We start from the raw sequence: 22,337 nt of genomic DNA on the forward strand, positions 1-22,337 counted from the left end.
ACTAAGTCCATCTCAAACCAAGATAATAGATCCCTATCCCACTTACCCTATTGCAATGAATAGACCCGAACTTTCATGGACAACTTAAGGATCTCTCTTCTTAAGCAAGAAAAGACAAACCAATAGCTTTGATACCAATGTAATGGAAATGGCCTATGCACTTTGAGAATAGCGGGATTAAGAGAATTACAGTGAGCATTTCTATGAGACTACTTTGAGAACATAGAGGGTGAACTTAATCAGTGATAGCAACATAACCATAATACTTAATTGACTTGGTATGAACAATACTTTTGTAAGAGAGAGTTTAGAGAACTTGACAACAGTTGAGGAACGGATTTATGTGGAGCCGATCCCCCCTTCAATAGGCTTTTGTATTATAGATTCTCCCATCAAGAGATACTTGGTACAATACAATCTTTGTGTTCCTTGTGACCTAGGTGATGCAATGAATATGGAAAGCTTCATGCATCAAAAGCATAACATAATCCTTTGTAAAAAGAATTAACCATCCCCAACCTCAGTCCCAAGGCCTCAAACACCTTCAAAGGTGGAGAGAGCTAGCGGGGAATGAGGGTAGGGAAGAGGAAGAAGAAACATTCATAGGAGAAAGAAATAATTCCTCACTTATCATCACTCTTCTTGCTTAGCATACACAATAGCATAGTACTAAAGATGGAGAAGATGGAAAGCTTAAGCATTGGAGCATGGCTCTTGGTTGGATTTGCATTCCATAGCCAAGAGTGTTGATGTAGGCTCTCAACTTCTCTACAAGCTTGGATAAGGAGATGGATCTCTTGCACTTTGCACCTCACACAATGAGTGTGTGTGTGTGTGTGTGTGTGTGTGTGTGTGTGTGTGTGTGTGTGTGTGTGTGTGTGTGTGTGTGTGTGTGTGTGTGTGTGTGGGAGAGTATACCCCCCAAGCTAGCCCCCTCCTTGCTTTGGTCGACCCCCTCTCTTAGCTCATGATGGAAGCTCATTGGATCCCTTCAAGCCTGGCCAATCACATGCAGATTGCATATCAAGAAAGCATGCTAGCTCATTGGACCCTTCAAGCCTGGCCAATCACATGCAGAGTGCATATCAAGAAAGCATGCTAGCCTTGGGACAAGTGTCCCCTTTTCCCCTTTGAGAGAGAGGACTTTATAAATGCATGCATAATTAATTAAACTAGCTAAATTATCATTGGACCCCTTGAGAGGCCAACCAATAGGCTTTAGGCACACCATGAGAGCAACATGAAGAGGAACTTGACAAGTGTCCTAGTTGCTTTGTTTATACCAAGCTTGCCTTATATGAGGGTGTGTGTGTTCTCTATCTAGCTCCTACAATGAGGGCTCGCCCCCCCTTGAGTAGGGATCATGTTGACTTTGTGAAACGCCTCAAGCACCTTAGTCATGGAGCACTTTAGCATCTTAGTGAGCAAAGCATGACAAGCACCTCAAGCTTGGGCCGGGTTCCCACCTCAAGCACAACCCTAGCTTGGCTAAGATCAAAGGACTTTTAACACTAACCTTTGGAGGTATTTAATGAAGCTAACCCTAAGGTCTTTAGGCTCCATTAGCTAGCCTTGCTCTTTGACATACCATCTCTCATTTGGACCCCTTTACCATTGGCCCTGTTGAGATAGATCTGTAAGCACATGTCTATATTTCAACCCTTGTTCCTGTATATTCTCCCACATTCTATAAAAAATGCAGCTATTAGGGAATATTTTTGCAAATGGAGATTGTGATGTTGATGTAGATGTAGATGCAAAGTGGGCATTTAGTGCAGATTTTATTGTGCTAACTACTATGAATGGTAGTTCTTTCACACTTTGTTGATGCACTTTATGTACCTGGGACTAATAAGAACTTGGCTATGATTGGAGAGTACAAAGAGGGAAAGGAAGAATCTCATATCTATAGATGTCTCAAGAATTTCATCATGTCATTTTAGTCACTTGAATGATTGCATTGATATCGGTGCATTGAAGGCGGCACATAGCCCGAGGCAAGCTTAACCACACCATATGACATGTGTCTGGGTTTGGTGAGTATTGTAGCTATATAAGCACCTTGAGTGCACAATCTTGGCCTCGCCTAAATCCACACAAGGTAGGATTGGAGGACAAGAATAAGGAAATAGTAAACCTTTCACAAAAGATGATGGCAGACATGAGGGAGATTGAAAAAATGTTATCCACAAAAAAAAGAAATTCAAAGCAGATGAAGAAGAAGAACAAAATATCCAAGAAGGCAAAGGCTACAGGAGAGAATAGTGCAAAGACAGACGACAAGAAACCACCAAAGATAAAAGAAGAAGAAGAATAGTAGGAAGAGATAAACAAAATAGTGCATGGATCAACTTTTGTACTTGTCTAATAAAGGAGTCTATGTGGATTTTTCTTTGTAATTACACAAAGTTATATTATCTTGCTCCTTTATCATTGCCTCTGTTGTTTTATTTTTGGTTTTTAGTGATAATGCAAAAGCTATTGTGGGACGACATTGTGAGGTGCATCACAACATGATAGGAGGGTGTTGAGCCAGCAGAGGATCACACCCGCATTTTTGCTCACACCCATCATTTTGTAACCATTGATTGTAATAAATGTCTTTCCGACATTAATTTTGATTTGAGCCATTCATTAAGTAACGGGACTCAATTGAGTTCCAGCTTGTAATCCCGACTTAATTTCACCTGCTGATGTAAATAATTAGAGATGTTCTCACCTCCAAGGCTGAGGTATATAAGCCAAAGTTTTGTAACCTAAAGGGAGATTCAATTATTAATCAAAGGGAGTTTTTGAGCGTCGTGACTGTGTCTGAGAGAGAGAGAGAGAGAGAGTCTTATCTCCTTGCTACGCGAGCTACGGGGCTGCCATTGGAGAAGCGACACCGCCATTGTGTTAGCAACGGTGAGAGCTACGCACAGATACCAAGAGTGCGCGCTATCGGCTTCTACGTGTGGTAAGTTCCTACGAGCTTCGGTGTGAGTTTTCTTCCAACTCGTGTGTCGGAATAGAGCGTGCAGCATATCTATAGAACCACAACGAGTAGAGCTACACATTCGTACCATCGGGGTCAAGTTTCGGTCACCTTTATTTTTCGGCCTGTCTTCATACGCGTTTACCGCACGGAGTGAGTATAGGTTGATTTCGCAGTTCAAGTCTTTAGGGTGTTGTTCTTACCTAGTGTATAGACTTCCCCTTGAGTTTGAGATCGATTCGATGATTCTAGATCCTGTTTCGTATAGCATTCGTTCGTAGTACGGATTTCAGTCACTTGCGTGTTTTAGAACTTAGATTTGATTTCCTTAGTAGTGATTGTCATTAGAAGGTCGAGTAGGTGATTTGACACCCACCTAGTTGTTTCCATGCGCCTGCGGGTCAAGCTCCGTCCTCGTCTGACAAATTCTGTTGTTGGTTGAGTTCTCGCTATTTAGCTTCCGCTAGCGGCGTAACCGCCTTAACATTTGGCGCCGCTGCCGGGGACGAGAGCCCTAAGTAGGTGACCTTAGACTAATCCTACGAGGTGAGTCGTATAAACTACTTTGTATACTTTAGTTAGAAAAGATCTAGGAGTGGTGGACTCCGAAGGTCTCGAGAGATACTAGGAAGTGGGGTATTCCTGGGTCTTCCGCGTTGACAGTATTTTTAGTCTAGCTTAGATTAGATTGTTTTTTGATGGTGTTTAAGTGGTTGTTGACATAAAAAGCATTTGCTACTCCTTGTGTGGTAGTAAATCTCTTTATATTTTCAATTGCGAAAAATCCATTTTATGATTAGAAGTAGCTTAGGTAGGGCCTGATTTGATCCTGATCTAGAGCTATCAATTGGTGTTCTATTAGCTTGATGTGTTTGATTGCATGTTAGATCACTGAAAAAGTCTCTTTGGTAGTGAAATATGCAATACACAAAGTTCAGAAAAAATTTCTGGGTAACTGATTGTTGCTGAGCACTTAAAAGAACTATTGGAAGAGTTCTGTGCTGAAAAACTGAAAATCTGCAACTTTAGACATCATACGCGTATGATGTCTTAGGACCTAAACAGAGACTAAAATTGAAAATTTGACATTGCCAGAGTGTTTAGAAGGGGGGTTTTACCCTAAGATCAACTTAAAACAAGAGCATTTACACTCAAAGAAACCCGAAAAGACAAGTCGGAGTCCAAGAAACTCAAAGAATAGGAAATTTTGGATTCAGATCTTGTTTTTACATTCAAACCTGACAAAAACACTTGAAACTCAATTATAAACATCGGAGAAGGCTTAAAACCAAAAAATAGTCAAAATCTGGGAAAAAAGACATCATACGCGTATAATGTCTTTTGGCACATCCACTACTTATTTTTGAAATCTGACCTGACAAGATTGTTACAAACACTGTTGGAAGCATAAATATCAAGTTTGGACCCAAATTGATGAAAAAGACATCATACGCGTATGATGTCTTTGACCTAATTTTGGACATATTTTGATACTTTGCTAACACAGATCCATTGTAATAGCTCTCTAGAGGTTATATTTCAAGTTTCATCCCATTTGGATAACAATTGACCCAAAAACAAGTCAAAAGCAGAAAATTGCCAAGAAAAGCCTGAACTAGCCATAACTTGCTCAAACAAAGTTCAAACTGAATTTTGTGAGTGAACAGAGCATAAAGGGGTCACTGAGAGTGAGCATAACCAAAATAGTCAAAATCTGTGAAAAAAGACATCATACGCGTATAATGTCTTTTTCAGCATAACAGTAACAAAATTCTCACCTGATGAAACAGAAGATGTCCAACTGACAAGATTAAACAATTGACCAAGTATCAGTCAGTTTGGATCAATTCTGACCACAAAAACTTGGGGAAAACAAATTGCTGAGACGGAAAAGTTACAGTCCTTTAGGGGAATTGATGAATTTGAGATCGGGCAGGAATCTCCGGAATAATCAACCAAAACAAGGGGAACCAGCAAGTGTCATATCAACCGAGGGAAGTGTAAACCAAAGTTGGGTGCAACCATTAGAGCCGATCTTTGAAGGAAGTGTCTCTGATACTTCTTCGGAGAGATCTTACGAGATTTTCACTGGAAACTTGGAACACTCGAAAAGGAACAACAGAGAAAATATGGCAGCAGGATCATCAAACCCTTCGGCCACAATGAAGCTACTGTTCATAAAATACCAGTACGACAATGAGCAAGGTGCCAAGATCTACAAAGATGGAATGGACCGCTATTGTGTAAAGATAGAAGATAGACCTAGTGAGTTCAAGGACTTAGTGCCTGTGAGCTATAGCGGAGATAGATATCTCGATGACGAGGGTACCATGTACTTGGTAGTCCTAAACCCTAACATTGTGGACAAGTGGGGATTGATGGGCACCAAAGCCAAAATAGATGAAGAACTCGAGGAGAAAGCACCAATAATGAACTTCCCTAATGCGAGGTTAAGAAGAGAGAATGAAACTACAAGGATCAACACTGATAACATCTATGTGGGGCTATACAAATATAGTAATGGGGAGCAAGATCTCTATTATAGATGTGAAGAACCCTACACCAGAGAGTTGACAGACCAAAAAAGACTTTATGTCTTTACCTACACAGAGGGATCGGAAGTGAAAATTGCCGCTTACGATAAGTATGGCAGGCAATACTCAACAATGGGCAAGAAAGAATTAGAAGGATATACATACTTTGGGGGACCACTACATCAGTATTATGTTACTTCTAGCTCACATAGACCAGCACCAACAAATGGAGTGCAAAACTCAATGACAACAGGAGGACAAAGAACTCAGGTTGCTGACTCTTTCAGTCAACCTTGGGACTCGAAGCTCGGACCAATGGGATCATTACATTCCAGAGAGTCAATGGAGACGAATCGAGGTAGTGCAGTTCCAATCCCCACCTATACCACTCCAGGTCCAAGGTTTGAAGCGGAACCATCACATTTACCTCCCAGTAGTAGATTGAGGGCAGAGGAACCGACAAGGGTAACCCATGAAGTCCATGGTGCTAGAGAAAGCTTTAGCCTAGACACAGGAGCAATGAGATTGGTAGCAGATCATAGACGTATGAGACCATCTCAAGTAGCCAAGTGTATGCCCAAGAAGTATGGTGGTTCAGGAGATCCGTATGCACATGTGTCACTCTTTAAGCAAGTCTTAAGAGCTGAGCAGATAACAGATTTCCATACACAATACGAGGGATTTGGTCTTACTCTAGAAGGTACCGCATTGACATGGTTTCAACCAATGAACATAGGGGGATTCCATGACATTGACCATTTGCTAAGAGAGTTTGCTGAGGAATTCTCAAAACGAGGGATTAAGCACAATACGGTCTCACAAATATATGCTTTTAAACAGAGAGAACACGAAAAAGTGAAGGAAGCTTCACTTCGCTTCAAACAATACATTGAGAGATGTCCAGTACGTGAACGACCACAAGATGACAGACTATCTGTTCTCTTTATTGAGGGACTGAGGAACGACACTCTCAAGAAGGACTTGCACTTGAAAGCTTGTACAAGTTTCGAGCAAGTAACGAGAGAGGCATTGTACTTAGTGGATAACTGTACGGTTTATGGAGAGGTGTCAGTGGATACAGATTTTGCATCCAGTAGCTCCTCCTCCGTAGCGAGCGAGACTACCACTAAAAAGAATGTTCAAACAACAACCATGCCAAATGTAGAGCAAATGATAGAAGATGCTCTAAAAAGGATGGCACCATACCAAAAACCATTGCCAAAACCACTGAAATGGTGTGCGATTGAGCAAAAATGGACAAATCACCCAACAGAGGAGTGTTATTACAACAAAGGGTATGTAAGGGAGCGCCAGTATGCACCTCCTGCTCAATTAGCACCACCTCAGATACATCCAGTACCTCGATACCCAACGGGAAATGTACCTGGACCTATGGGGATAGAAAGACCGCAACCGGTATTGGGACAACAACCACCTTTACCAGGAGCAAGACCAGTGGGCATTAGATATGCACCAACCTTAGAGAATCAAGAAGAACAAGCCTTAGTGCCTGTTCGAGCCTATTATGAAGAATCGGGTGCACACATGTCTCTGACAGTGTATTACCCACCAGAAGAACCAAAACAACCAGAACCATGGGGCATGATGGGGAATGTTGGAATACCAACAATTACAAGTGCTTCTGATGAAGAGAGATACAATTTGGACGCAAGGACCTTAATGTTCATAGCTCATGGAGGGTTAACAGGACAAAGACCATCCTACCCACAAAGGACGAATCAAATGGGACCAAGACCAGCACTAGGACCCTGTTACAAGTGTGGAGGTGACCATCTGATGAATGTTTGCCCACATACGGAAATCATTAGAATTAACGCTTATTGCACTGAGTGTGGGGTTACTCACTTCATTGAGGATTGTTCAAAGAATCCAAACAAAGTGCAAAAGACGACATTGAATATGTTAGAAACTATTCCTACCAGCAGTGGGTCTGAAAATGAAACTCTGATACCAACGCAAGTTGTTACTAGAGCTCAAGCTAAGAAAACCACTAGAGAACCTGAGAATGGAAAGTTAGCGACTGAAGTGGTTAGTCAAGGACCGCGGAGTCAGAAAAACACATGGAAAGCTAAGAAAGCACGCATGAAGTTGAGAAAAGAACGTGAAGACGCTATTCTTGCTGAGGAACTAAAGCAAACTAAAGCTAGATTAGAAAAACTTGAGAGTCAAAACGGGAAATGAGAGATGAGCCCGGAAAGAGCGAAACAAAAGAGTATCAAAGAAACAACGAGCTTAAGCTCAGGGGGATCAGTGCTAGTCGACAAAGTACACGAACCATTGGACGCACTGATGAGAGCTTACGAAACTAGGTTAAGGAACAACCAAACGCAAGAACAGAGGTGGATGACATACCCAAACGCGGAATTGGAAAAGCAGAGACTTGAAATGTGCCAGAGAATGATCGAGACTGCACAAGCCTTATTAGAACCACCAAAAGAAACAATGAATTGTGGAAAGGAAAACCCAATTCAGCAAGAGACTATCGTTTCACGGGTAGCTGAAAAGACTCCTAGTGCACAAAAGCCTGAAGATACACAAAAGGATGACCGCATAGTATTGAACACAACCGATCAGGAGATAGAGAGTTTTCATCCTGTCATACAGAGGATTTACGGAAAAGATGAGGATTACAATGAATTTTGGAAACAAGTGAGAGAGGCAAACTTTGCAAACGAGCTAAGTTGCCAAGCTAATCAGACAAATTGGGAAAAGGACATCAGGAATCCTCCCATAGTGGAATTTGAGGCAGGATCTCAAGTAGACTTGGATCTGCAATCTTACTGGGGAGATGGGGGCTCTGTTAGAACAATGGAGAGCAAACCTCATTCACTGAAAACCTTACCTTCATACTTAGGAGAGTATGAAGCAAAATCCGAGATTAGAGCACTTCCCTCACGAAAAATCTCATCAGAAAAAGTCATGGACTCGCAAGGATTGATAGAGATTTTGTCAACACCAGTGACATGCACTATCACTCTAGCTGAGCTTTTGAGGCTAAGACCACATATGTGGACCACTGTAGGAAAATGCTTGGAGAAATTCGGGATAAAAGATCCAACATCGAGATTGCAAGAGAGCATTGAGGAGCTGAGCAAGCCACAAAAGAACGCTAAGCCTGTACCCTTAAACAAGGTCGGAGAGTATTGCGAAGGTGAAGAGGGGAATACAACCTTACCAGTTGAATTCCAAGGAGTGAACACAATGGCAATACTAGACAGCGGAGCTGAGGTAGCCATTGCTATAAAAGAAATCTGGGAAAAATGGGGAAAACCAGCAATAAGAAAGACTAGGTTGAAACTCCAATTAGCAGATGGACACATGAAGAAACCTATGGGGTTATTAGAGAAAGTTGTAGTGACTTCTTGCGGCATTGAATACGAACATACTTTCGCCATTGTCGATTTTGGCAAGGAGAATAACTATGATATCATACTGGGAAGACCATTCATGAGACAGTTGAAAATGGTCCAAGATTGGGGATATGATCACATATACTTGAGAAATATGGAAACCACTACACGTGTGAACCTGAAAGACCATAGCTACAAAGATGTGAACCGAACACCGGTAGAGGAGTTTGATTCAGCTACTTTGGCGGGATCCGAATTTCCAGCTTGGTTAGGTAAACCCAAGGAGATATGGATGTGTGGAGCTTCGAAATGTGGAAGTCTGAAACGAGAAGAATGTGTTTTAGAAAGGGCTATCGAAGACGAAACTTATGTAGGAGAACCCTTTCCAGAGGATACGTTTGAACCATTAGAGTGGACACACATTCTAGCAACCCTAGATGTTTGTGCAATTCCGGATGGTCCCACAACGAAATTTTGCGACAAGGACGGGTACGACGTGGTTCCGTATTTCATGTTGAGAACTGTACTCAAAAAAGAAACTGAAAAGAACGATACACTGGAAAAGGAAGATGAAGAAGAGGTGTTTCACGACATTCCCAATCATCCAGAGTGGGGAAATGAAGCAGACAACGAGTCAACGGACAATTCAAGCGGAAACGAAGAAACTATAATGGATGTCCGATTTTATGATTTTCCGAACCAAACTAAACAACGCCAGAAACACTATAGAGCAAAGAAAAAAACAAAAGGGGTTAGAACCAATCCGATACCTAGAATAAGAGGAAAAAATCAATTCCTAATGCTAGTAAAGGCTGAAGATTGTGTTAAGTATAAGATTTTTGAAAGAATGAGAGGCAGAGATCAAAAGAGCTTACGAAAAGACAAAAGAGGCTCAAGAAATCAAGTTCAAAATAATGGAACGGAAACTGAAACAGAAAAATCAGAAAAGAACAAGCGCAACAGAGAATACACGGAGTCCAAGTTAGAACGTAGAAACAAGTACAGAGAGCTCAAGAAAACTCTGAAAGAAGTTTGGACTACAGAAATTGAGAGTGAAGAGGACAAAAACGCCAAAATCAAGGAAAACATGGATGTTCCCTCTCACTATAGGAAATTCACAATAGAGGATAGGAAGGTGATATTAACCCCACCTATTCGAGAGAGGAAGGATAACGAATCTTATGACGGACCGGAGGATGCAAAAAAAGTTGATTTAGCAGCTCCAGGTGAGACGCCTAGACCGGTGTACATAGCCACAGATTTGTCTCCAAGCGAGGAAGAGAGACTTTTGAGTCTTCTCAGAGAGTATAGGGATGTGTTTGCATGGTCTTATAAGGACTTAAAGGGAGTTGACCCATCGATATGCCAACACACAATCCCACTGAAACAAGACGCAAAGCCTAGCAGACAGAGACCATACACATATAATGATACGTTTGCTAAGCGAATCAAAGAAGAGATAGATAAGCTAATGGAAGCTGAATTCATATACGAGATTGAACACACTGATTGGGTATCTCCGATTGTGGTAGTACCTAAGAAGAACGGAAAACTCCGAGTGTGTGTCAACCTAAAGAAAGTGAATGCTGCAACAATCAGGGACAATTATCCCCTGCCGATAACTGATCATGTTCTAGAGCGTGTATCAGGGAAAACAGCATACTCCTTTCTTGATGGTTTTTCAGGATATAACCAGCTAGCCATAGCATTGGAAGATCAACATAAAACAGCTTTTGCAACGGAGTGGGGAATTTATGCTTATCGGGTTATGCCTTTTGGTCTAACCAATGCTCCCGCAACCTTCCAGAGGCTGATGACGCATGCTTTCAAAGAATACTTAAGGCTGTTTCTCGAAATATACATGGATGACTTATGTGTACATTCTCTACTGAGAGATGAGCATCTAGAACACCTAAGAAAAGTATTTGAGAAATGTAGGACATATCGCATTTGTCTCAATCCTGAGAAATGTGTGTTTATGGTCCGACAGGGCAGAATTCTGGGACATATTGTCTCACAAAACGGAATATCCACGGATTTAGAGAAGATAAAAGTTATAGTGGATATGCCTAGACCAACCAATGCGAAACAAGTACAGAGCTTTATGGGACATTGTGGATATTATAGACGATTCATTTACATGTACGCTATAATAGGCCAACCACTTTACAGGCTAATAGTGAACTTTGAATGGACAGAGGAATGTGAGGAATCATTCAAGAAATTGAAAGAGGCACTCATTACCGCTCCAGTCTTGAAATCACTAGATTGGGAGAAGATATTCCATGTGCACATAGATGCTTCGGCATATGCAATAGGATGCATTCTGGCTCAGCCAGAAGAAGGAAACATGGATTTTCCTATCTGTTACGCCAGTCGACAGCTCAACCATGCAGAGAAGAATTACACCACAACAGAGCGAGAGGGATTAGGAATGATATATGCTGTGAAGAAATTTCGGCATTATCTTCTAGCCAACAAGTTTGTGTTTTTTACGGATCACCAAGCCTTGCTCTACCTAGTGAATAAACCATGCAATACCGGGAGAATAGTGAGATGGTTCATTATCTTACTGGAATTCGACTTCACGGTAGTAGTAAAGAAAGGAAAAACACATCTTAGAGCTGACCATCTTTCGCGATTGACGAATGGAGAAGACCCTATAGGAGTAGACGACGACATGCCAGACGCATACTTGTTCAACATAGAAATGATACCTAAGTGGTCTCAAAATGTCGTTGACCTATTAACCTATGGAGGAGATTTCGATAGAAGAGAATACAACCTGAAACATATTGCTATTCAGCAATCCAAGAATCTTCAATTGATTGCAGGAAGGTTGTATCAATTGGGAAATGATCATGTTTTACGACTATGCATCAATCCTGAGGAATATAATATATATCTGTGCGAAGCACATGTTCAGGAATGTGCATTTCATTGTTCAAGAAGGAACACATATAGGAATTTATTACAATTGGGAGTCTATTGGCCAGGAATGAAAGAAAGCGTACATGAATATGTCACAGTATGTATTGTATGTTCATCAAAACCGCCGGCCGAGTATTCAACATTATATCAGATAATGATCGCTCCAGAATGGAGTCAGTATATTGTTGAATATCTCACAAATAGAACTTTCCCAGAGGGAACGTCAAAAGCTCGTCAGAAATCTGTAGAGACAGAAGCTAGAGATTACGCTTTAATAGGAGATCAACTCTATAAGAGAGGTAAAGACAACCAGCTTAGGATTTGCGCATCAGAGTCTGAGTATGTGATGATCCTGGAGCAAGCTCATGGAGGAGTAGGTGGAGGCCATTTCTCAGGTGATAAGACAGCAAAAATTGTCTTAGCCGCAGGAATATGGTGGCCAACATTACATATGGACGCTGAGGAATACGTTAAAAGGTGTGATGACTGTCAGCGGACCAAAGTACCACTTAAAAGAGATGATATGCCGCTTAGACCAATGATGGGGGCAAGAGCTTTTGCAAAATGGGGGATTGATTATGTTGGACCCATTTCGCCTCCTGCATATAAGACTCATACACAATACATCATTGTGGCTACAGACTATCTAACAAAGTGGGTCGAAGCAAAGGCAACTCAAAAAGCAGATGCCAGGACCACGGCACAATTTCTATATGAATACGTCTTTGTACGATATGGATTGCCAATAGAAATTGTGAGTGATCGAGGCACACATTTCATAAATGAAGTGATAGAGATCCTTCTAGATGAATTCATGGTAATCCATAGGAAATCAGCCCCGTATCATCCACAAGCAAACGGACAAGCTGAAGCAACAAACAAAACCATATGCACGGTCCTCACGAAGATTGTATCTAAGTCGAGAACTGACTGGGACCAAAAGTTGCATTCAACATTATGGGCATATAGGGTGGCGTATAAAACATCCATAGGAACGACCCCATATAACATGGTTTTTGGGCTAAATGCTATCTTACCAATAGAATTCTTGATTTCAACCTTAAGGGTGGCTAAGGATCTAGAGTGGACAGGGCACGAGCTCTCTGATAGAATAGATTACCTAGAAAAGCTAGATGAGCTTCGCCTAAAAGCAGTAGCTTCTATCTACGCTCAAAAAAGGCGACAAAAGGAATTTTTTGATAAGCATGTGCGGACTAAAGAGTTTAAAGTTGGGGACTATGTCCTAGTTTACACTCTGAAACAGCATGCTAAGAAGCTTAAAAAGCGAGGGATGGGACCTCTGGTGATTAAAGATCTATCACCAAGTGGAGCCGTCAAGCTTGCTACATTAGACGGAGAAGAAATGCCCAATTGGATTAGTAGATGCAGAGTGAAAAAGTATCTGTTGCCGCTAACACAAGACATGCTTCTCAAAATACATCAAGAAAAGCTGCGTGTCCAGAAAAAGAAAAAGATTGTGGAGGAAGCGCAAGCCGAGGCGAAGGAAAGAATGGAGAAAAGAAGACTACTGCGTCAGAAACAGCGCAATGAAGGAGCAATGCAAATAAACGCAGTTAGTATAACAGAAATGGATAATGACAAAGAAGAACCCATCATTGAATGCAAAATAGGAACCAACCAAATCAAAGCCAGAGCACTATTGGATTCAGGAGCTCAAGCTAACCTACTTTCACTCAGTTTGTATAGACAATTGACAAATGACACTAAACTAACTGCTGCCAAGCAAGAGTTAAAGAGTTACTCTGAGAATGCAATCAAAACTGTCGGATGCACAGTTTTACATATACAGATTAACCAATATGTGTATCCTCATATGTTTTACGTGGTTGAAGACCAAGCTACACAACATCCATTATTGCTAGGACAACCATGGCAGAAGCAATATAATGCAATGATTGACTGGAATTCTAAATCAGTGCTTATCAAATACGAAGGTGAAAGTCAATCAGTCAAGTTCACCAACGGAGCAGAGCCAACTCCAAAGGAAGAATCCACGAACAAGGGCAAACAACAAACAGAGAGAAAGAAGAAGCAATGGCAACCAAAAGTTTTTATACAACCGGATTACTCTTCGACGAGGAATTCTCAACAGTGGATAAGGAAGACAAGCAATAATATAACAGCTCAACCTTGGAAAAAAACGGAGTCAAAGTTGGTATGGAGACCAAAAAAGGCTGTGCCAGAGAACACAAAGGTGGAAAACAGAGTCTTCAATACCAGACAACGGAGTGATTCTAGACAATCAAGGACAGTAAAACAAATCTGGATTCCAAAGAAGTTCATGACGGCAAAAAGCTATAGCAAGCAAATTTGGATCCCAAAGATTTATAAACAGGAACTCCCTTCAATACAATCAATGGAAACTCCTAGGTATTTCAAGGCGAGGAAATCAACACACAGAACAAAGCAGGTTTGGGTCGCAAAGAGTTTGTGGCAAGCACAAGCAAAGCAGAAGCAGATTTGGATAGTAAAAAAAGACAACAAGGTAACGCAGAATCCATCTACTGATTCTACTACCGAAGTGCCAAAACCAACCCAAAACCCGACCACCAATCCTTCAATCAAACAAAGAGCAGCTTTATTGGAAAGACTGTTGTATCATCGCTCTACAATTGCATTGGGAACTTATGACCAAAACAACTACAATGCTTCACCCACAGACACTTCATAGTCGTCCGGGAGGACTCAGACTAGGAGGGGGGGAGGTATACAGGAGCTACAAAGCAGCTACAAGCGGGAAAAACAAAGAAAAACAAAAATTATATTACAAGGGCAGTGTCTTACATGATTTTGCAATTTTTTATGTTTGATTGCGAATATTGATAATATTTATGCCCTTATATACCTTGTTTTGCAACAAGAAAAGATCAAATGATGAATGTGGGTCTCTATATGTGTAAATATCACTAAATAAGAGTGTTTTTGGAGCTAAAAAGTGAAAAAAAGTGGTAATCCAAGTCCAAAAATCACAAAGAAGTGTATATTCATATACACAGGGTTACCAAATATTTATCGTGTATGTTTGGAATTTTTTGGCTTCAATTTGCTATTTTCCTTTATTTTTTATGATTTTCTTAATAAAAATAAAAGAAAAATAAAAAAGCAGGTGAAATGAGATCGGAAAAAAGAAAAGAATAGACGGTGATGGTCCTAATGACAAGGGCAACCCATGGTAAAAATGGGGTACAATTCTGAAAAAGTTGCGGAAAGCCCAAAATGACAGAATTTTGGTAAAGTGGACAGATTTCTCAGAAACAGGTCAAATGGAGTCCAAATTGAGGAATTTCAAATCCTAAAGTGCATTTCACGACGAGATAGGAGCACATGTCAAATTTGGTAACAAGTGATCCGGGAAGCCCGAAGTTAAGTATTTTTCACTTCACTATCAAGCTCATTTCCACTATTACTTTCTTGGAAAGAGCAAAGAGCACACAGGAGCATCCGACCTTCTACCGCCTTCTACGACTGCTACGAGAGCTCAGAGGACACTAGACATGAGAGGTAGACTCGTTGCCATAAGCTTTTGATGCTTATCGTTAACTTTTGTCGCGAAAACTCACCAAAACCAAGAAACAAGAGCAGACGGGGAATGGGGAAGAACGCTAGGTAGGGGCACAACCGCCTAACCAAACCTTGCAAGAACTTAGAGGTGGGTTACCCTAACATAGGAGATGAGTTTCTAGCACTCAAAGCTCGAGAAAGAACGACTGGAAAAACCCTAGGTCAACAGAGCCTGCAAGAGGCAAACAGAAAAAAATTGTCGGAACGACACAAAACTTCTCAGGAAGCTTAACAACATCGAGGGCAATGCAACCATGGAGTATCTCCGGGTTTGGATTACCAAAAGTAGGTCGGAACAACCGATTCGGCTGCGGACACACAAAGCGTCATTTTGGCATAACGGCTAAAATTGACGACCAAATGACATGAAACTTCACAAGCAGTTTCAACTATACATGGATGACTTATGTTTGCAAGCAAAACCCAAAAGAAAGCTGATTCACTTACCGATGGTGAAAAAGACGCTTTCGGGCAACCAAATGAAGAAAGATGGAGAACGGGGAGCCAAAGTCAAGTTCAACCGAATAGGTGGCTTCACAACATATCCAATGAGCTGGAAATGCAACTCTCAAGAAGAAAAGTTGAAGAAATTCAACTCCAAGGCAAAAAGACGACTTCGGAGACTGAAATGCCTATAAGGGGGCTTTTTAGCTAAAGTGATGACTTTTTAAGTTGAAAACTAGTTAGCAGGGCTTAGGGCACTAGCACAAAGCATTCTTTGCACAAAAAGACCAACATTTCAAGAAAAGACATCATACGCGTATGATGTCTCACAGCATGATTTTCACATCCATTTCAACATTTGAGTGCATAGCCTCATTCCACATGTTAATCACATCCTATGAACCAAGTATCATGAGAATTGGAGTTAGAAAACCCAAGGAAAACCAAAAAGACGCAAAGTAGGCCATAAAATTGATTTTTGGTCCTAATTTTGTCAAAATAACTCCAAACTCATTGAAACTTTGTAGGATTGTTGATTAACACATCTACAAGCTATCTGGAACCAAAAAGCACCATTTTGACACAAAAGACATCATACGCGTATAATGTCTATTTGCACTTACAGAGCCAAAAATGCTCATTTGTCATCATACATCCATTATATATATCTAATACATGCTACATATGAAGTTTGGAACCATTTGGTCAAGTGGATCACCCCATTAGCCCAATTAAGAGAAAATCCTTCATACAAAGCCTATTTTTGTCCCAATTCCAACATATTCAAGTCCAAACCAAGATTTGAGTATAAACAGTCCTTCACTAGCACATGGAGAGTCCACAGAACCAATCCCATGAAAAATTGATGAAAAAGACATCATACGCGTATGATGTCTCCAGAGCCATTTTTAGCCCAAACTCTATCCAAACTTGATAAATCCACTGAATAAGCCTATCTAAAGCCAAATCCAAGCTTATAGAGAAATTTGGTCCAAAAATGCACTAAAAGACATCATACGCGTATGATGTCTCACTATGTGATTTTGGCACCTCAGGGCTTCAACCACCAAACAGAAGTGTTCTACATGCCATTTGAAGGTAATCCACCAAGTTTTACCCAATTTGGATCATAAAATCCAATTCCCTTTCAAAATTTTGCCAAGAGCCTGAACTGGACTAAACTGGCCAAAACTTGACCAAATGGGATCCAAACTCAAATCCAAGCATATGACACTCATGTATACACTATCAGCTACAAGCACAACCAATATGAAGTCATTCTGACACAAAAGACATCATACGCATATGATGTCTCAAGCATGTTTTTGAGCCCAGTTTGCATATTTTTTCACCTACATTGCATCCTTAGGCCCTGAATAGCTCATGTTTCAATTTTCAAGTCATTTGAATAGTTAAAAGCTTCATTTCGGCTTTCAGTACTAAAAAGACGCTAACTTCTGAAATTGGAGTTACAGGATCCATGGATTCCGCGAAGTCATCGGCAACTAAGAGAAAAAGACCAACCCTCAAGGATGCTCTTGCAGAGGCAGAACCTTTTGATATTCCAACAGAAACCCTCAAGCCAACCAAGACTTGGGTGGAGGAAGCAGTACTAGAAAAAGAGGGAATAAAGATCTACCAGGGGACTTTCAGAGATCCTCAAGGGCAATCGATCGATGTACCTATGATCCCACGAGAATTAGTGGATTATAGCAGATCAGAGAACATAAGCAGATACCTGGAAAAGGCTGACTTACACAGGTTCTTCACCTCGAGACCATCAGGTGTAGACACAAGAAGAGTGTATGAGTTGGCAACATCCATTCAGAAGGATGGGAAAGCCACATTGACAGCCATGGATGGAGAAACAGTTGAAGTACAGATCACTCCACAGCTCATTGCAGATGCATTGAAGCTGCACAACAAAGGGAGTTCTGTCAGAGAAAGAAGGGAGGCCATAGAGGTCTACGGATCAAAGAAACAAAATACAACCTACGGAGATATGGCAGATCAACGAGCGGCAACCCTTTGCCGATTATACAACCAATTTTTCCATGTGTGCAGTAAAAGACCGCAGAAGTACACTACACCACCCCATGCCATTGCGACAACCATCACATGGGCACTGAAGAGCAACGTGCCAAAGGAGGTGAATTATGCTCAATACATCCACGAGCAAGTAATCGCCATGCACAACCAGAAGCCAAGGTACATAGGAGGAGGAGAAATCCTAACAAGAATAGCTTATGAAGCTATTACAATATCCTAAAAAATTAGTGTGCAGCAGGTCGTCCCCTTTATGTGCACATAACCAACCCAAAACGGCGGGCTTTTACCGGGCAATATACCAGGCTTAAGTGATAGTATCGAGTAAATCCCAAAGGTTAAAAAAGAATCTACATCCGCCTAAGTAAATGCAGAAATGCATTGCATTATCCCATCCCAACAATCAAGTAGTGAACAAGTACAGCAACGGTGTGCAACCGGGGCCACCTCCCCTATGAACCCCCCCCTTTTTTTTTAAACATCCAACATTAGTGCACAGGAGGTTTAGAAAACACCACCCCTTCTATGTTCCCATATCCAACCAAAATGGTGGGCCAATCCAAGCTTCTCATGACGGTGATCAATAACCCATGCATAAGCGACAACTAACAAGCTATTCCCAAAGCATTTTGATGAACAGTAAGCATTATTAGTATGTTCGGTAATTTTTGACAAAGTATTGCCTTGCCAAGGCAAGCGGCAGCAACCCTAAAATTAGTGAATAGTTAACGTAAAGCAGTCCAAAACAATTTTTTAATAGAGTTTAAGCGGCAACAGCTGGTATGCCATACCCCAAAACCACTTATAATACAGAACCTCAGAACCTCAGATCAGTAATTACGCAAAGTTGACAAAAATCAAAACCCAGTAGTGGGGTCAAAGCCTTGCCAAAAACACCATCACCCATATGTCATATACTTATGAATCAATGAACCTTAAACAAATTCTATTATACTGAGTGAAATCCACACAAGGTGCGATACCATCAACATCATTACATTAATATTGCCCTAAAAAACAGGTGTGTAGTGAAAAAAACTCATAAGCAGAGTAGCCAACCTGTGTTCTTTGTGTTGCGAGATCCATACTTTGGTGCAGTAGAGAAATAGAAACACAATCCTTATTTTTGCAAGCAAAAAAACACATACAAAGCTAAGTGAGGGGCAGAGTTGCGCCCTCACCTCTTAAATAGAGGAAGGAGGAAGGCCGCCATTACTGTGTAGTGAGCAGAGTGTCATGAGTGGAGCGATCCCCTCCTCGGGTTCCGAGATTGTGAGGCCGCCTATGATGCGGTGTGTAAAAGCGAAAAAAACCACCATAGCGTCTTCACGGCCGGGTTTACACAGGGTAGTATACCACTTTATTAAGCTTAATGTATTACTTATGATTTATAAGGGCCATTTCCCATGGTGAATACCCTACATAGTGAAGCTTAAGAAGCATGTTTTAGTAGCGTCCAAGATGTCAATTATGCTAAGGACTCTTAGAGGCAAGTAATACAGTGTGTGTGTGTGTGTGTGTGTGTGTGTGTGTGTGTGTGTGTGTGTGTGTGTGTGTGTGTGTGTGTGCGTGCGTGCGTGCGTGCGTGCGTGCGTGCGTGCGTGCGTGCGTGCGTGCGTGCGTGCGTGCGTGTGTGTGTGTGTGTGTGTGTGTTTAAGTATGAAAATCCCCTCATAATTGAACCATACTTAGACAATTGTATTAAATAATACATTAAATAACAATATTTTAACACAAGACGTTATAAAACTCAATTAACATTTCATATACAACAATACAACTTTCTGTATCTAATGGATAATATTGTCATTTAGATCACACATTTGATCTTTGATCATTACAAATCGATATATTAATTTGTATCTCTACGTGTCTACCCTTTGGGATGAGCTTCCACTACATCTACCTGAAGAAGGATCCAGCTGTTACCTGCATCCATACAAAAACATTCAGTTAGAATTGGCTATGTTTGTGCGTTTTGCATGTGTCCACACTAGATCCAGTTGTCATCCATGTCACACCTGTAGACCTAGTTTACACCTTACCCTTAGGATTGACTATTAAGTTGAGAATTTAAGTAATATAACCTCTAAGTCATGTGTATCCCAATATTCACCAAGTATACTCGAAATAGTGCTAGTATCTACTATCATATATGATTTAAATACCTATGTAATTTTGGGTTAAAGGTCATTGTAGACCTCCTGACAAAATTCGGGTAACATCTCCCTTGTAAATTGATTAGTATTTCAAAAAATCTAAGTTTATGCCATCCCTTAACAAAAACCTCCACGGGAGGTTTACGGCTTCACTAAAAAAATTATCTTATGTATCAAAAACTAGCCTGCTCATAAAGCCATCTTCATAAAAATCTAGTAACATCTTGTTTGTAACTCGCAAAGGATAAGAAACTACTACACTTTGCATGCAGTTACTAACAATTTGTTGTATCATAGTTCAAACATGAATGAGAATCAATAGTCATTACTAAGCATGCACTAGTCTACCATGCAAGAATGTGAATAAAATGTCTATATTGCAGAAGTATTTATTATTCCTTACCGTGGATAGAGTACTTTTTTCCTTAAGAATCAAAATTCAAAGCATTTTCAAGGCTTCCTTTGATGAATAGATCATTATCTAAGCTATTCCTAAAGTAGAAACATCTGAAGGACTAGTAATGTGACGAATGAATTTTTCAAAAGCATGAGCATGTCAGGTAGACTCAAACATGAAAAGTCTCCTAAAATATACTTTCAAGCAATCATCTACCCATATGTTAGCTAGACATTTGTCTTGATAGCTTAAAGTTCATATTTACATAGATTTGCAAAATTTCAGCAGCATATCTTTTGTACATTGGATAAAATTTCAAAAAAACCAAACATTTATGCCATCTCATGGAGAGACCCTCACAAGAGGATTAAGGTCAAGCCATAAAAAAACTTTGCAAGACATAAGCAATTACTTTGCAATCCAACATATCCTCATACCCAAGGCCAACTTATATCCTTTGTTTCGATGTTCATGTTCTTCATACTCGATTTTATTTAAAAAGTGGATAACACAACTTTAATGAATCCCATAAACTTACTTAACTCAGTCTAACTTGATTGTTTTAGGAGCAAAAGTACCATTTAGGTCTATACAAAGAACAAAGTATCAAGATTTGCAACAGTACACCAATTTTCTCTGAGTTATTTCTCCCATATTAAAAAATACAAGCACAACATCATCTATTCCAAATGCATGAGCACATGCTTGCCAACTACCACAAGGTTTGAGACATGGTTTATGAAGTCTTATCATCACCCGTACGCTACCAATCTCAAAGTCCATAAAGCGTTTACTGATAGGTAGCAAAAACCACATTATTATAAAGAATGCATTATATGTATGTTGACTTCTTATTAGTATGCCGCCTAAACCATTGTTTTTGGTTTAAAAATGATCAAAGTACCGAATTATCACAGCAATTCTAAGTAAGTGAAAACACCTACCTGATGTATCTTCCTCTGAGAGCATCTCCCATGGCAACTAGTGTGAGTGTTATGCCGAAGACTGTGATGATACTCCAATAAGATCAATGATTCTTTAGGTGAATGAGCTTCAACAAGGGTGGAATTCCTTGATGATCATTCCTGCAAGTGTGTTTGTGTGTGTGGTCAGTAACCTTATATGTGTGTGTTTGTGTGTGTGTGGTCAGTAACCTTATATGCAAGGAGCAAGGGTGGGCCTGACATGAACGGCATGTGAAAAAATTAGAGATCCTGCACTATTCCTATCCAGGGCAAATCCTCCCTTTGCGTGAGAAAGAGAGAGAAAGAGAGAGACAAGCAAAGTGTGTGTGGGGCTTGGCGCATACGCAAGTTTGCTTAATCATATCAAGATCCCTGAAGGGTATGTCACAAACCGGGTAGGCTGTTTTGAGAGATGATCCACCGAAGCGTGTGTGTGTGTGTGTGTGTGTGTGTGTGTGTGTGTGTGTGTGTGTGTGTGTGTGTGTGTGTGTGTGTGTGTGTGTGTGTGTGTGTCTGTGTGCGCGCGCATGCTCGTGCATTTTAGCAGAAGAGGCATCCTTTGCGGCCAAGTTGAGAATGAACAAAGAGAAGAGTATGCGAGCGAATTACAAGAAACAAAGATCATCATGTGTGTGGCATCCTGCGAGGATGAATGTGTGGTGAATACCTTCTTGCATTGTACGATGGTGGACAAGTGAAGACCTCCGTGGCGAGCAAGTAGAAGATCAAGTAGTACGGGCGAGTGAGGTAATAAGCTCCAAGACCATACCTCTCCATATGGGCCGCCGAGTATGGAAGATCTTTGAGACTGCTTGCAGAGAAGCATACGCGAGAGTTGATACAAGTCGGAGAGCTGCATGGTGATGGTTGCATGAGGGGGGCTCCAGAGTGCAAGTCACTCCATGGAGCAGCAAATGCAGCGCTCAGCCATGGT

Source organism: Adiantum capillus-veneris, chromosome 27 (genome assembly GCF_014529385.1).
Source record: "Adiantum capillus-veneris isolate H3 chromosome 27, ASM1452938v2, whole genome shotgun sequence".
NCBI classification, from domain to species: domain Eukaryota; kingdom Viridiplantae; phylum Streptophyta; class Polypodiopsida; order Polypodiales; family Pteridaceae; genus Adiantum; species Adiantum capillus-veneris.